At 43.9% G+C, this 14,057-nt stretch overlaps 1 long non-coding RNA gene across 1 annotated transcript; it reads left to right on the top strand.

Annotated features, from left to right (window-relative positions):
- The first annotated feature begins 4,735 nt into the window (after positions 1–4,735).
- Positions 4,736–11,943, top strand: LOC308660863. The gene is made up of 5 exons (XR_014024833.1): positions 4,736–5,366; positions 6,898–6,919; positions 7,478–7,498; positions 9,943–10,086; positions 10,877–11,943. It is a non-coding gene; the product is annotated as an uncharacterized lncRNA (long non-coding RNA).
- The last annotated feature ends 2,114 nt before the right edge of the window (positions 11,944–14,057 follow it).

Raw genomic sequence — 14,057 nt, 5'->3', positions numbered from 1 at the left:
CAGCCTTTGACAGTGCTTTTTTTGTAAAAGAAAAAGGTGCCGGAACTCACACATGTCATACAACCCGCCTTGCCTACCCTACAAGGTTCCATCCAAAAAAGGTGCCGGAACTCCGTTCTGAGCATTCTATGACAAAAAAAAGCCCTGGCCTTTGATAACAACAACAAAAGCTCTGTTCCTAATTGTTCTCTATAAGAGAACAAGGAAACGTCAGTGTTCAATGTTGTCCTACAGAACAGATAGCAATTGATATGCTGACCAAGCCAGTATTTATTTATTTTATTTTTTATTTTAATTCCATTTATATCCCGCCCTAATCCTGAGATTAGCTTCAGATGATTTGAGAGATGGTGGACATTGGGAGGGAACCCAAGATGATGAGAAGACGTGTTGAAGATTACACTATCTCTTTGTATTCAGGACTCTTTTGACCACTAAAACAAACAGTGAAGGATAGATAAGGAGAAGATATTAATTAATTAATGTGATGCATAATGACTCAATACCAAGTGACTCAGGTTGGGGACCCCTGTTCTAGGGTCTCATAAGATGGCATTTTCTAATTGATGGGATCCAGAGCATGACTTTCTTGACAGATCTGATGGGATAGAATGAGATAATGAGAAAGGTGGTCACTCCTTTCACCTGGTTTCATTTCATGTGTAGCTTTTTTAGATGACAACTAGCACCTTGAATTGCACCTGGATGCCTAGTGCAAGCTGGTACAACTTGAGAAACAAAGGTATTATAGGGATAGTTCATTGAGTGACAGTGTACAGCATTTCCTGGTGCAGGAAGAGATGCAACGCAAAGCTGTGTCCGAGCCTCCTGTTTCTTGAAAGGTAGAGAAGGATCCCCAAGTTGAACATTGGTGCTGTCTGGGGGCACTGCAACCAGCTCCAGAACTAAAGAAGACAAATCATGGGCAGCAGGAGTACCTACCATCCATAGCCTCTCACTTAGTCTAGCTAGGACTGAACTGAAACCTGTTCTTCTCTAGCCAGACCCCCGCAACCTCCAGACACTGAGGCAGGACAATGACAGCATCACTTAATTGATCCAGAGTGAAGATGTACAACTGAGTATCATAAATATAGTTGATGACGCCTCATCTCATGCAATTGGATGATCTCACCCAGTGGCCTCATGTTAAGTAGGAAGTGGGAAGAGTGTCATGGCCTGAGAAACCTCACACAAAGGGGATGTGATCTGGGCCTCACCTCACTTGGCCAATGACTGCAAGGGGCTCTGAAGAAAGGAGGAAAAGCCTAGTGCAAGACTGTGCTTCAGTGCCCAATAGCCACCCTTGTTATGTACTGGGCTTTTGGTACTACACCACGTGCGTTGCTGGAGAGCTAACGGCTCTCCAGCAACCCAGACAGGCCATCTCCGGTCCTGCAATTGGTCAGCCTCAGGTGCCAAGCATGGGTTCAATCCTATTGGCTGCTACCATAGGGCTTGGCTATATATTGTGGCTGGGAGCGGCCCAAGCTCAAGTACGGTTCCAGCAAGAAATAAAGAATGAGTTTCTATGTACTCAGCCTTGTGTCTTCATTCCTGCTCACCAGAGCCCACGAATTAACAACCCTCTTACTAGTATGTAAGATGTTACAATGTATCCTTCTTAATCAGGGTTCTGTGGCTCTCTCTCATTCTCTTTGAGACCTCTCAGTTTATTCTTTAATTTTTGAACAAATGAAACACCCACCCACCCACCCCACAATACCTTACTTTTCCCCTAAATCCCCCCCCCTTTTTGTTAAGAACTAGAGCCAGCCAAAGTTTCAAAAGGATCCTTTGGTTCTTAGTGAGCTTTGATCAAATCACCACCACAATGAAGCAGAGTTGTGAATGTGAGTGGAAAGCTGCTTTAATGCAGCAAATCAGATCAGATGGCTGGTGAAAGGCTTAGCTGCCTTGAGATCTCCTTTGCAGATTCAATGGCTTTTCTGCTGCTTCTCAGGTTGTGACAGACAACATACTACACTGCATGTTGACTTCTGTATATGGAGAGCGCTGAACAGGATAATGTTGGGATGGGCTCTCTGACACGGGTGAGAGTCCACATATATGAATAAATTAAATATATGCGATTATAACTTTTTTTTAAGGGGACATTATCAAGACCTACTCAGAAGAGGCCAAGGTTTGCCTCTGTGCCCTGTGTCACCTGACCTCCCGATGAAGCCATTGATGAAGGGCAGGGGTGTCAAACTGCCAGTCCGTGGGCCGGTTGGATCATATGGAGGCCGCACCCACCCCACCTCCGGCAATGCAAAAAAAAAAGTCTGTGATACGTCATGACATGTCACATGATGTGGCGAGTTTGACACCTGTGAGGAAGGGGATCTTCCCAAGAGTTGCAGTTATCTATTCTAACCCCCTGAACCATCAGAACTGTCAGGTCCCACTTTAAATCCACATCTTAAGAAACCAGAACTCTTGGAAACAATTTCTTCCCAACAGGAACTTTTATTAAGAGCAGGTGATAGCAGGCATAATAGACAGGATCTGAGATTTCCCGTGCAGTGCAGTAGATTATAGTATCCCCAAGCAAGGCCCCACCCCATAGATCGACTGCCCCATGTCGGATGGCCAATCCCCCCGCAAACCTTCTCCCGCGTCCCCGTGTCCTCCGGCCCCAGGAAGGAATGGTGGAGAGGGGGCTCGGGCCCCAGACCTACCCGAAGATGACGACTACCCCCCTCCCACCAAATCGTGGGACCCCATTTATCAAGCCACGTAAGGCCCAGAATAAGAGCTTCAGTCATAGAGGGCACCACAACAAAACGCAAAACTTCCCAGTGGGCCCCCAATTCCAGCCGGACAGGTTCGGTGACGTGGGTGATAGGAGCCCCCCCAAGGAGCGACCCATCCACTTGTTGGAAACGCAGAGGGGTTACCAGTCGTTGCAACCGGATACCCACTGCAGCCACTGTTTTCCGGTTGATTAGACACCGGGTGCTCCCCGAATCGACCAAAGCCCTAACCGCCCGCCTTTGCCCAGACACGGGGCTCACCAACACCACGGGGAACACAAAAGGGCACACCGGAGCGCTTACCATCGGATCATCCTCCAGCTCCAGATCCTCAAGGTCTTCCGTCGGCGCGGTCTGGGTAGTTACGGGCCCGGTTGCCAAAGGAGGTGTCGTGTCCCGACGGCTGTTGTCAGCGGCTTGATAAGCAGTTCGGGACCGCTCCGAGGTCTTCCTAGCAGGCAAAGCCCGTGTCGAAGTTGCTGGAGGAACCATCCGGGCTGGCGGGAGCGGGCATTCAGCCGCCCAGTGACCCGGCTGGTCACATCGGAAACACCTAATACCAGGACGTGGTGGTGGTACAGGGTTGGCCTTGGCCACCGGCAGGCCGGGCCGCTCCTCCACCTTCACCCTTTCGGCCGGCCGCCGGGCCCCGGTCATCCCCTCAGACCTTCCTCGAGTATCCTGCAAGCCAATGTCCAGCTCAATAGCCACCCGGAACCAGTCCTGCAGACGGGCCGGAACCCCTCTTACCACACAAGCTCGTCGCAAAGCACTATCCAGTCCAGCCTTAAAGTGGTGCACAAGAAGGCGTTCAGGCCATGACCGTAGCCTCCCGGCCACCTTCCGGAACTCCCCAACGTAACGTACTGCCGGTCTTCCTTGTTGGCGCAGATCCAACACTTCGGCCTCGGCACGGAGCACCCGTGAGATATCCTCAAAACGGGCCCGTAAAGCCTCCAGGAAAAGACCAAGGTCCCCGAGCTCACGGGCATGATCGCCGTATAGGTCAGCCGCCCAGGCCGCAGCCTCTCCTTGTAGACACGCTGTGACAGCCACTACCATCGCCCACTGGGACGTATAGGCCGGGCCGTATTGGTCCATGTGATTAATCACCTGCCCCAAAAACATTGCCAGGCGGTCTGGATGACCATCATAGACCACGGTCAGGGGCGGAGGACCCCACGCCAGCCCTTGACCCCAAGGACCCAGCGGCATCCCCTGGGCTGGAACCCCCCCATCTGGTCGTAACGGCTGCTGTCTTGGTCTTCCGGTTACGCTGTCCCAGGGAGTCGTGCCGCTTGGTACCGCCGTAGTGGGAGCCGAAACCCCGGGACCTCTGGGAACCTCAGGCTGGCGAGCTGATCCCTGGTACCTTGGGCTGTCCATACGAAAGTGGGGTGGGCTAGACCGCCGAGCAAGGCCACCTGGGAGGGACCACTGCCCCTGGTCAGACTCATCTGGAACAGACCAAAGCCCAGGCTCCCGACCCCTCACTTCCCCGAACCGCTCTCTGAGAACCTCCATAGTACGGTTGCCCGGAACGGTGGAGTAACTCCATTCTTCACCGCTGTCCTCCACGAAACACCGCTCCCTCCACTCAGTAGACGCACCTTTAGGCCGGGTCATCAAGCCTTGGCCGAGTCCTCGATGATCCCCATCAGAATACGTCCACCGATCGCTGCTGCGACCCCGCACTGCAGCCTCCTGAGGCCCCGGACCAGAGCCTTCGAGTGGAGGGGGTTTTTCCTTCCGCCGCACCGAGGGCAATGCCTCCTCCCCCACCTCCACCGACTCCAAGAGCCCAGCCGCAGCTCCAGCTTCCTCCTGCCCCTCAGCCAGTGGTGCAGCATCCTCCGTGCCTTCTGCCATAGCAAACCTCTGAGGAAAGAGCTCCCCGCAAAGTAAGAAAAAGGAACGCTGACTTACTTTCAGGCCCCGTCCGACGAGCCACCCAAAGATTGACACCGGAACGGGAGCTGGTTCTTCTAAGCCGTGTTTATTATCCGCATAAACATTCGCTCAAAGACAAATGAAGTCAGCGTTGACTTTACAGCACAGTCAACGCTGTTAAATAACCGGCAAGGCTAACTCCCACCACCACACCCTTAATTACACCACCACGCCCCCACCCTACTTAAACCCCGCCTCCCATGGTTCCCTCCTTTTGGCTCCCGTCCCACCACCAATGCAGCCGGTAAGTTACCCCCCAGCCTAAACCTCCCTCTTTTCCCCCAGAGCTCTGCCTAGACTCTTCTTTCCCCCCACCACCCCAGATCGCCGCGAGCTGCTCGCTCAACCCCTTCCCGGCCCACCGGTTGTCTCCGTCACCCCCTGACCCACCCAGGCACCCATTCTTGCCCTGCGGCTCGGGCGCTGGGCAGCCACCGCCTAGTTCTTCGTACGGCCCCTTCCCGGCCTGTAAGCAGCCTCTGGAACCCGGCTGGCTGGTCCGCGGCCTCCCCAGCTGACAGGCGGCCCGCTGCTGCGCCGTTCTTCTCGCTGACCCATTCCCCGATCCGTCGGAGTAGCGTGGGCGTGGCCAGCCGTTTCCGGAACCCGGCAGCATGGCGAGGAGGCGAGGATGCCTGCTAACGACCCTGCGGCCTGGTAAGTTGCTCCGGGCGGTTACCGGGTCGCTGGGGAGGGCCGTGTGCTGGCCCGGCCCTCCAGGAGACGACGGGCGACGGCGGGAGGCTTTGGGGCCTGGTGGGTTGCTCCGGTTACCGGAGTGCTGGGGAGGGCCGAATGCCGTCCTGGCCCTCCGGGAGATGTCGGGCGCCGGCGGGAGGCTTCGGGGCCTGACGGGGTGCTCTGCGGGAGCCTGGCAGTCTGGTGAGTCACCCCGCGGCCCGTCCGAATGTCGGGCGTGCTCGGCCCGACAGATTATAGTATCCCCAAGCAAGGCCCCACCCCATAGATCGACTGCCCCATGTCGGATGGCCAATCCCCAAGTGTAAAGTCAATTGTGGGAACTGGGGAGATAACATTGGCCTGTCTCCAGCTCATGTAGCGAGGCTCAGCGGCTTCTTCACACCTTCCTCTGAGTGCGTAGACATAAACCAGGCACTCCACCTTTGTTCTTAACCAACAGTTTAAAAGATAAAGTTGAGAAAGAGAGAGATAACGCAGGAAACAAGTTGTTACATTTCAGCAGGGCGGGTCGAGGATACAGACCCAATAAACAAAGTAAAGGATTACATTGTAGCGAATAGAGGAAGTGAAAGTAATAGCCCCGCAGGCACATTCCCCCCCTTCCCCTTGGGAATATGGCAGAATCCAGGGAAAGGTGGGATTTGTTCTTAGATCAGAGAGGATAGATAGAATAGAAATGAAATAAAATAGGAATGGGTTCTGACAAGAACACAGAGATCTAAGACCACAAAGTCACAGTACCCCACAAGGGCGAGTAAATGGGAATCCCTCGATATCATGCCAAGCCTATCAGCCCAGAAAAGTAGAAAGTGAAAAACTACTTTTAAAAGTTTTTTTTTTTAAAAAATCAGAGATGGATACTTTCTGTTTGGATTCAGCCAACTTTACTATGGGATATTTGTCAGGCAATGGGGAGGCTATTGTGCCATCGTTCCCTTATTCCTGCTATTGTTTTCTTCAAAGAGGTATGTATTGTTATGAAATCCTTGAAGGTACCATCTGAAAATCATGTTCTCTAAAAAGTCGACCATCGTGGCTATTTCTGTCCTATTGTGGGAGAGGAAAAGAGGCAGATGGTCTGATTCTTCTGCAGTACAGCTATGGGAGAATCCATTTGAAACCGAATCTCGAATCTCGAAGCAGCTCAAATCGAATTAGTGGGGCCTTGAATTTCCAATTGCAAACTTGAATAAAGCCCTCTTCAAATTCAGACTGGATCAGGAATGACTCGCATAGACCGAGTGATCGCTGCCTGTTTATTCATCTTTAAAAGGAACTGTTATCCCATGATTACTAAGCTTGATTAAGTTTCTTTGGCTGAATTTCTTTTAAGAGCCCAAGAAAACTGCATTCGCCTGCTCGTCCTTAATGCCAGGTCTCTTCATACCCCACAGAAGGATTAGTGAGATAGGATTTTTCAGAAAACATGTTCACACTTTCTCAGCAAGAGTTGTTCTCTGTTGATAATTTTATCTTTTTCCACCAGTTTACCTGGAACAGATGTTGAGGTAAGTGGTATATATTTTCTATCAATCTTGCATTAACTGTTTTTCCAGTTTCTAAACACAAAGAATAATCTTAGGGCTATGTTTCTCTCTCTTGCTTTCACACACACACACACACACACACACACACACACACACACACAAACATCAAAACACCATTTTTGAACAGCTGTTGAATTTAGGTACCTTCTTATTAAAATTAGAAATACCTGCTCAGTGCTGAGATTTGGGGTGATTCAAAATAAACATTCTACAATTAAAAACTGTAGACTGATCACTGCTATTTTATTTAATTTAGCTATCCTGCTTTGATTTCATCAATCACTTAACTTGCTGACTTAAATAAATAACTCAGCACTGCAATACAGGTGATAATTTAAGAATATTAACATAAGCATTTCCTTCGGTTAATTAACAGAGAGAAATCATTTGTTGTTGGCAAATTCATCTTAAATCATAGCCATCGAAGCAAGAAATTAATAATATTTGCAGCAGTGACACAACTACTGAACAATGCTTCATTTGAATCCGATTAACTTCTCCGTTTTTTTCCCCTTGCAGTTAAACTACCAATTGATCAAGGTAAAGCTTTTCCATATAAATCCATTGTCTCAATATTTATACATTCATAGATTAGCCATAGAGTGGTTGTATGCTGTATTATAAGCTCTGCAAATAGGGAAATGCTGAGTGGCATTCAAAGTCACAAATGTTAAACACCATGAATTAGCAAGCATAGATTATAAATGAACCAATTATTTTAATTCAATCAAAATATGAGCAGCAAAGAAAGGAACTGTGAATGGGAGTGTCATCTGAATCCAGAGATACCAGTCAGGATCCAGTATTGGCCCTGCCTCAAGCAATTTAAAATTTCCGATTTTATACTATGAGAATACATTCTGCCTGTCTAATTTAGTAAGGTGAAGTTAACCCATACAGCTTTTAGGGCTGTATGGATGTGAAAAATTGTTGGAAAGTGGGGGGGGGGGGATGAGGAAATGGAATGTTTTATTTCAGTCCAGCTAGTGAGAAGCCCAGGGGAAAGTATTTCTATCAATTAAGCTATCCTCTTAATTGACTTACCATATCAATGAAATTGAGAATATTTCAGTTTCCAAGGTTCTACATTTATGCCAGATTAGCATTAAATATTCCTTGCTGAAATTTCTGCCATTGTTGCTTCTTTAATCCTGACCACTGCGTGGGGCTTGACAATGAAAGGGAAAGTGTGTGAAGGGGTTTTTTGGCAATGAATGGGATAATCAACCCAAGAAAAAGATGAATCAGACTAAATAAAATGGGTGTGTCCACTTTTGACTCAATTATCCTCACTTTCCAGCTGCTCCATCCTAATACATTGTGCAAAACAGTGGAGTCATAATGTATGTAAAGAGATGAGAGAGGTCCATCAATTATGGGCACTAGTTCGGCATGGACTTTGACTCAGTTAAATCAGCCTATTTTTTCTAAGGCAAAATGTTGACTTATCTTCCACTGAGCATTTCTAGATCTTTCTTCATGGATGACATGGTAGGCTAAAGCATTTTTTTTAGTTTTGAAGACACCTGAATGCAGTTTCAAACTTCTTGTATTGTTTTAATAATTTCTTTTAACGATTAGAGTACTTTTTGGTATTTAAGTTAAATCAAAAGCAATTTTTAAACAATTATTATTTATAAATTATTTATGCAATTGATACATTGTATTGAGATTTCTATCAAGGACAGTAGGAGAAAATGAATAGGGATTGTTGGCTTATTCCTCCACACTCGTCTATACTTATCTAGGTGTATATTTAAAAATCTTTGGGGAGATAAACATGGCATTTTACAAATATTGTAGCATAAAGATGCATGTTTGTCTGCCCTTTAGCACAAAAAGGCACATTTCTATATCATTTTAAGAATGCTTTCAAGCCAACATATTACAAATTCAGAGAAGTGTGAAATGGTGAAGATAAACATATTTGGGCCTGCACATTAGTTAAGAAGGTGTGAAACAAATTGGTATGCTTTGAAACAATAAGGAATGCATTATTTATTTATTCACATTTCTGGTACAGTCCCAGAGAAGAAAAAGTCTCTTCTGTATGACAGTCTTAACCTGTTTGTCTCCCATGTGTAAGTTAGCTGGAAATGAAGCTGGTTTTTAAAAAAAATATTTCCAGCTTTCCTTCACTTGACTATCGATGCCTACGCCAATTTTTCTGTTGTCCTCTGGTTGGTGGATTCCTTGCTTCATTCTCACTTAACGTGAGAAAGTAGGACTAGAATAACTTGCCTTTCTTTGGGTTTTTCCATCAGAACTCTTGCCAACTCTAAAAATAATCACAGTTTCACCATTTTCTACTCATGAACATCTAAAAATAATAATAAAAAGAACAAAACCGGCTACATCTTACATAAAACCAAATTATTTATTTCATGGTGCAAAGTAGAGAAAGGATTGCCCAAGGTTTGCATTCTATCCTTATTCTGCTCCCGTTATGATGATGATGATTAGTTATATGAGTGAAAGGGGGTGAACATATCTAATATTTCTGCTTTCTATGTTTTCTACAACAATCACATTGTTACGCAAGATGGGCTGAGAGAGAGTGACTGGCCAAAAATCACTCAGCTGCCTTTTATGCCTAAGTTAGGACTAGAAGTCATAGTCTCATAGTTTTGGGCCAGCATCTTCACCACTACACTAAATTAACTCTTATGAATATAACAATCCTGTTCATTTGAAATTGTCCACGCTAAATACTTACATGTTGTAGTGGCTCTGGGAAGTTCTGTGCCCTCTGATATAAACATAACAATCTACATTATCCATATTTTTGATCTAGAAATACAGATACTGTAGATTGTTATTGATTCCTTTGTCTTTTTATGTCTTGACTATAGTTTATGTCTCTCTCTTCCTACTTTTGCCTCCCTCTTCCTAGTCATTTTTTTGTAAATGTTTGCTATGTTTAATAAATAAACCTCAAGCTATATTTTTGCAATTACACGGCATGTATGCTCGCTCTAATTCAGACATGGGAATTGACCTGGAACGTTGTCTGGTGCCTGCAGTAATTTTCAGCACCATGGAGAGCAACAACTAATGACCAGAGGGGAGAGGCTATTCCAACAGAATAGTCAACTGGATAGAGATACAGTTGATTCTCCTTATTTGCGGTAATTATATTCTATAAAGTCACCTCAAACACCGAATTAGCAAATGCTGAACTATTGCTCCCAGGCAAAATTCAGGACACTTGTTTACAATATGAGAACATCACCTTGTTCAAACTCAGCTGGAAATGTTAGCATTGGGCTAACATTTTTTTATATATATACTATTTTGTGCGTGTCTGTGAATGACCTCAGAAGCACCACAAGTATTGATTTTGGGATTACCAATAAATTTTAGCAAGTAAGTGAATTTGCATCCCTGAATAATGAGGATTGAGCATATTTATCTACAATGAAATGAAGAGCAGTTAGTAAAGTGAACACTACCACTTGAGATTGCAGCCCTTGACACTGCATGAGTGGACAACTACAATTTGTAGCAGCAAAAATAGGGTGGGTAGCCTTTACAGTGGCTAGGTTACCATACTCACACTGGGGCATGCTGGTTGTGTGCATCAAGGTTTTATTTTCTTTCTTTTTCCCCCCTAGTTAAACTAGTTTATCAGTGAATGCATTGGTGGGCGAATAGAATTATAGGCTACCTAGAATTGCTTAAGATTCCATATAAATCCATATATTTTTAGAATAAATACATATATAAATTCATTCATTCATTCATTCTAGCCATTGTTTATCCACTGCAGGACAAGGCCTCTTCCACATGTTTCCAACCAACATATATAAATATATATGTTGATATAAATATATATATAAATATAATCTTGAGAAATGGCAACAATTGAAACACCTGGGTTTGATATTTCTATCTATGCTCCTCTTTTCTCCACAACAGCCTTGTGAGGTGGTTTGGCTGAGAGAATGACTAGCCCAAAGTCATCCAAGAACATAATAAGGCACTTTGTCTATTGGGAAGCTGTCAAGTGAGTCTCTCTGGGAAATTCCTACCAACTTCAGAAGGCAAAAGAAGACACCAGGGATCAACTGTCCTTAACATGATAGTAACCAATGGTGAAGATTCATCAATGAAATGAAAACAGTAGGAACGCTGGGAGAATTTAACCAAGGAAGTAATGCTGGAAGTCTTCAGTTTAAGAGAAAGTAAAGATGAGTAAAGTCAAACTTGAATCTAGAACAATGGGAAAGTAGATTTTAATAAATTCAGAGTAATGGCAAGGAGAACTCCAAGTTCACTATACTGAAAGGAGGGCTCCTTTCTTTTAGGGATGGAAAACTGAATCCTGAAAGGAGAAACTGTTGAAATTGTATTATATATAATACAATTAACTTTGTATTATATATAATTGTATTATATATAATACAATTAACTTTGAGAAAAGTGGGGAGGAATGCAGTAGCATCCTTCAAATACCTATGTTACATAGAAAGAAGCCAAAGCCTCTTCTCTTATTCCAGATGACAGTGATAGAAAAATAGGTTCAGCCTACTCAGTCTAAATCCCGCCCCCCAATGTTTTACAAATAGTATAACAGTGGAGCCAACTGGCCTCCTTTTCCTTGGTGAATTCAAACAGAGACTAGACGGAAAGTTTCCGTAAATGCTTTAATCTGAGGTCCTGGATGGTGCAAAGGTTTGGATTCAACAGCTGAAATGTCCCTTCCCAGCTGTAGGGTTCTATAATTTCTAAGAAATGGGTGTTCAGATTTGAATAAATTTGATTAATTGTAAGGAGTTACAAAGCTCTTTGTTGTGTTAATAGTTTGGACAAAGCAATTTCCTACATATCAAACTGTCATGGCACCAATAAAAGATCTACTTTAGCTTTCCAGTGTTTTGTGCTAATAAACCTAGCAACTGTGGAAAGGAATTGAATCACTTTCATATGCTGCTTCCATTTATAAGTGTTAGGAAATATGAGCAATAATCCACCAACAGGATTCATTATGAAAAATTGTTGGGCGATTTTTCTCATTTTCTTCAGAATCCTTTGAACAAAAGGAATGATTAATTGGGTATTGCCACCTTAGATGGTAATGCCTACCTATTTGTTCACAACCTTGCAAACCTGAATCTTAAAAGGTTACAATTTCTATAATGCAATTTTGGAGAATATACTCTCATTTATATGAGAGTATATTCATATATTCATGGTTAGTTTCTGATGAATTGATGAAATATAGTTAACAGCCATTCTGCTCTGCACAGACATGATCTGAGATTGTATATCCAGCATCTTCCTTTAAAGAGATCATGGTGGATGATTGACCTTCATCACTAATATCACAATAGTATGTTTTGCTACCAGATTGTACTTACTCTTAACTACGTCACCTTTAACAAAAACATATATCTGCAAATTGTGGCACATACATGGCTCCTTAATATGCCAAAATCTTCATGCCTGACCTAAAACAGTGCTTACTTAACTTTTACCCATTGAAACACCTTTTTTTACTTGAGATTCATGTATGACATTTTCATCTTCTGGATCCATAAAAATGGATCTCTCATCACAACTTCAACCACACCACACACCAACCTCAATCTAGACCTGTCTACAAACAAGTCCATTTCCTTGAAACTAAACACATAAACACAACATTGCACAGAAACCTATAGATTGCCATGTATACTTACATGTTTTCAGCTTCCACCCAAAAGATACCACCAAATCCATTATCTATAACCAGGTTCTATGTTACAACACCATTTGCTCTAACCCAATTAACAGAAATGTTCAACTTATTGTATTAAACCAGACTGAATTACTCACCCAAAAAGATCAATCAGCAAATCATTAGAGCCAAATTATATTTCTAGAAATGATCTATTAAAAACAGGCCACAGAAACAGAACAATAGAGCACCAATGGCTATCACTTAGATCTACCCAACCTAAAGCAAATGATCACAAGCAACATAAAACAACAGGACAAAGTTGACCACATGTGAACCAGTCCCTGCAACAAAGCCAAGTGTCTATTTTGCCTCCGCATATACAACACCATCACAGGCCCCAACAGGCATGTAATTAGACATGGCCTTCCTCTAATGTTATATATGCCATCATCTATCAGCAATGCAATAGAGGAGAAATTTTGTGCAAAAGAATTAATGGACAGAGATTTGATATCAAGATTCAAAAGAAGGACAAAGCAATATCAGAGAATTTCAGCCACTCAGGATGCTCCAAGACCTCAAAGTGATTGGGAAAAATGGAACTTCAGTCCCACTGTTGAACAAGAAACTTGACTTCCCCTCTCTCCTTCCCATTTTTTCCCCAATTTAAGTTCTACATAATCCTAACTACTCTAAGCAACTGATGAAGTGAGCTGCCATGTTTGCCTTTTAATAAAAAGTGATTAATTGGAAAAGAAGCTACCAATTTAGTCCCTTGGCTTTAAGTTATGAAATCCCAGATCCTGACCTTGTGGGGATGCATCACCATTTTCTGGTTACAGTAGTCCTCGACTTACAATATTCATTTAGTGACCATTCAAAGTTACAACAGCACTGAAAAAAAAACAACTATGATCATTTTTCACACTTATGACCATTGCAGCATCCCCATGGTCATGTGATCAAAATTCAGATGACTGGAAATTGACCCATATTTATGATGGGTTGCAATCTCCCAGGGTCATGTGATGACCTTTAATGACCTTCTGCCAAGCCAAGTCAATGGGGAAGCCAGATACACTTAACAGCCATGTTACTAACTTAACAACTGCAGTGATTCACTTAGCAACTGGAGCAAGAAAGGTTGTAGAATGGGGAAAAACTCACTTAACAAATGTCTCCCTTAGCAACATAAATTTGCAGTTCAATTGAGGTTGTACGTCAAGAACTACCTGTACGCATGCAAAATCCACCACTCGACCTCTTAAAAAACTTCCATATTTGCTTTAGAGTCTCCACATAAAATGATATACAAGTTATCTTTGAATTACAATCACTTGTTCAGTGATCACTTAAATTTGTGATGGTGTTGATTAATGGGGGCTTATGATTGGTCTCAAACGTCTGGCCATTGCAGTGCCCCTGCAGTTATGTAAC

This window comes from Vipera berus, assembly GCF_964194415.1.
Source record: "Vipera berus genome assembly, chromosome: 2".
Classification (NCBI taxonomy): Eukaryota; Metazoa; Chordata; class Lepidosauria; order Squamata; family Viperidae; genus Vipera; species Vipera berus.
Note: the sequence above shows the minus strand (reverse complement) of the source record. Positions and strands in the feature narration are given on the sequence as shown.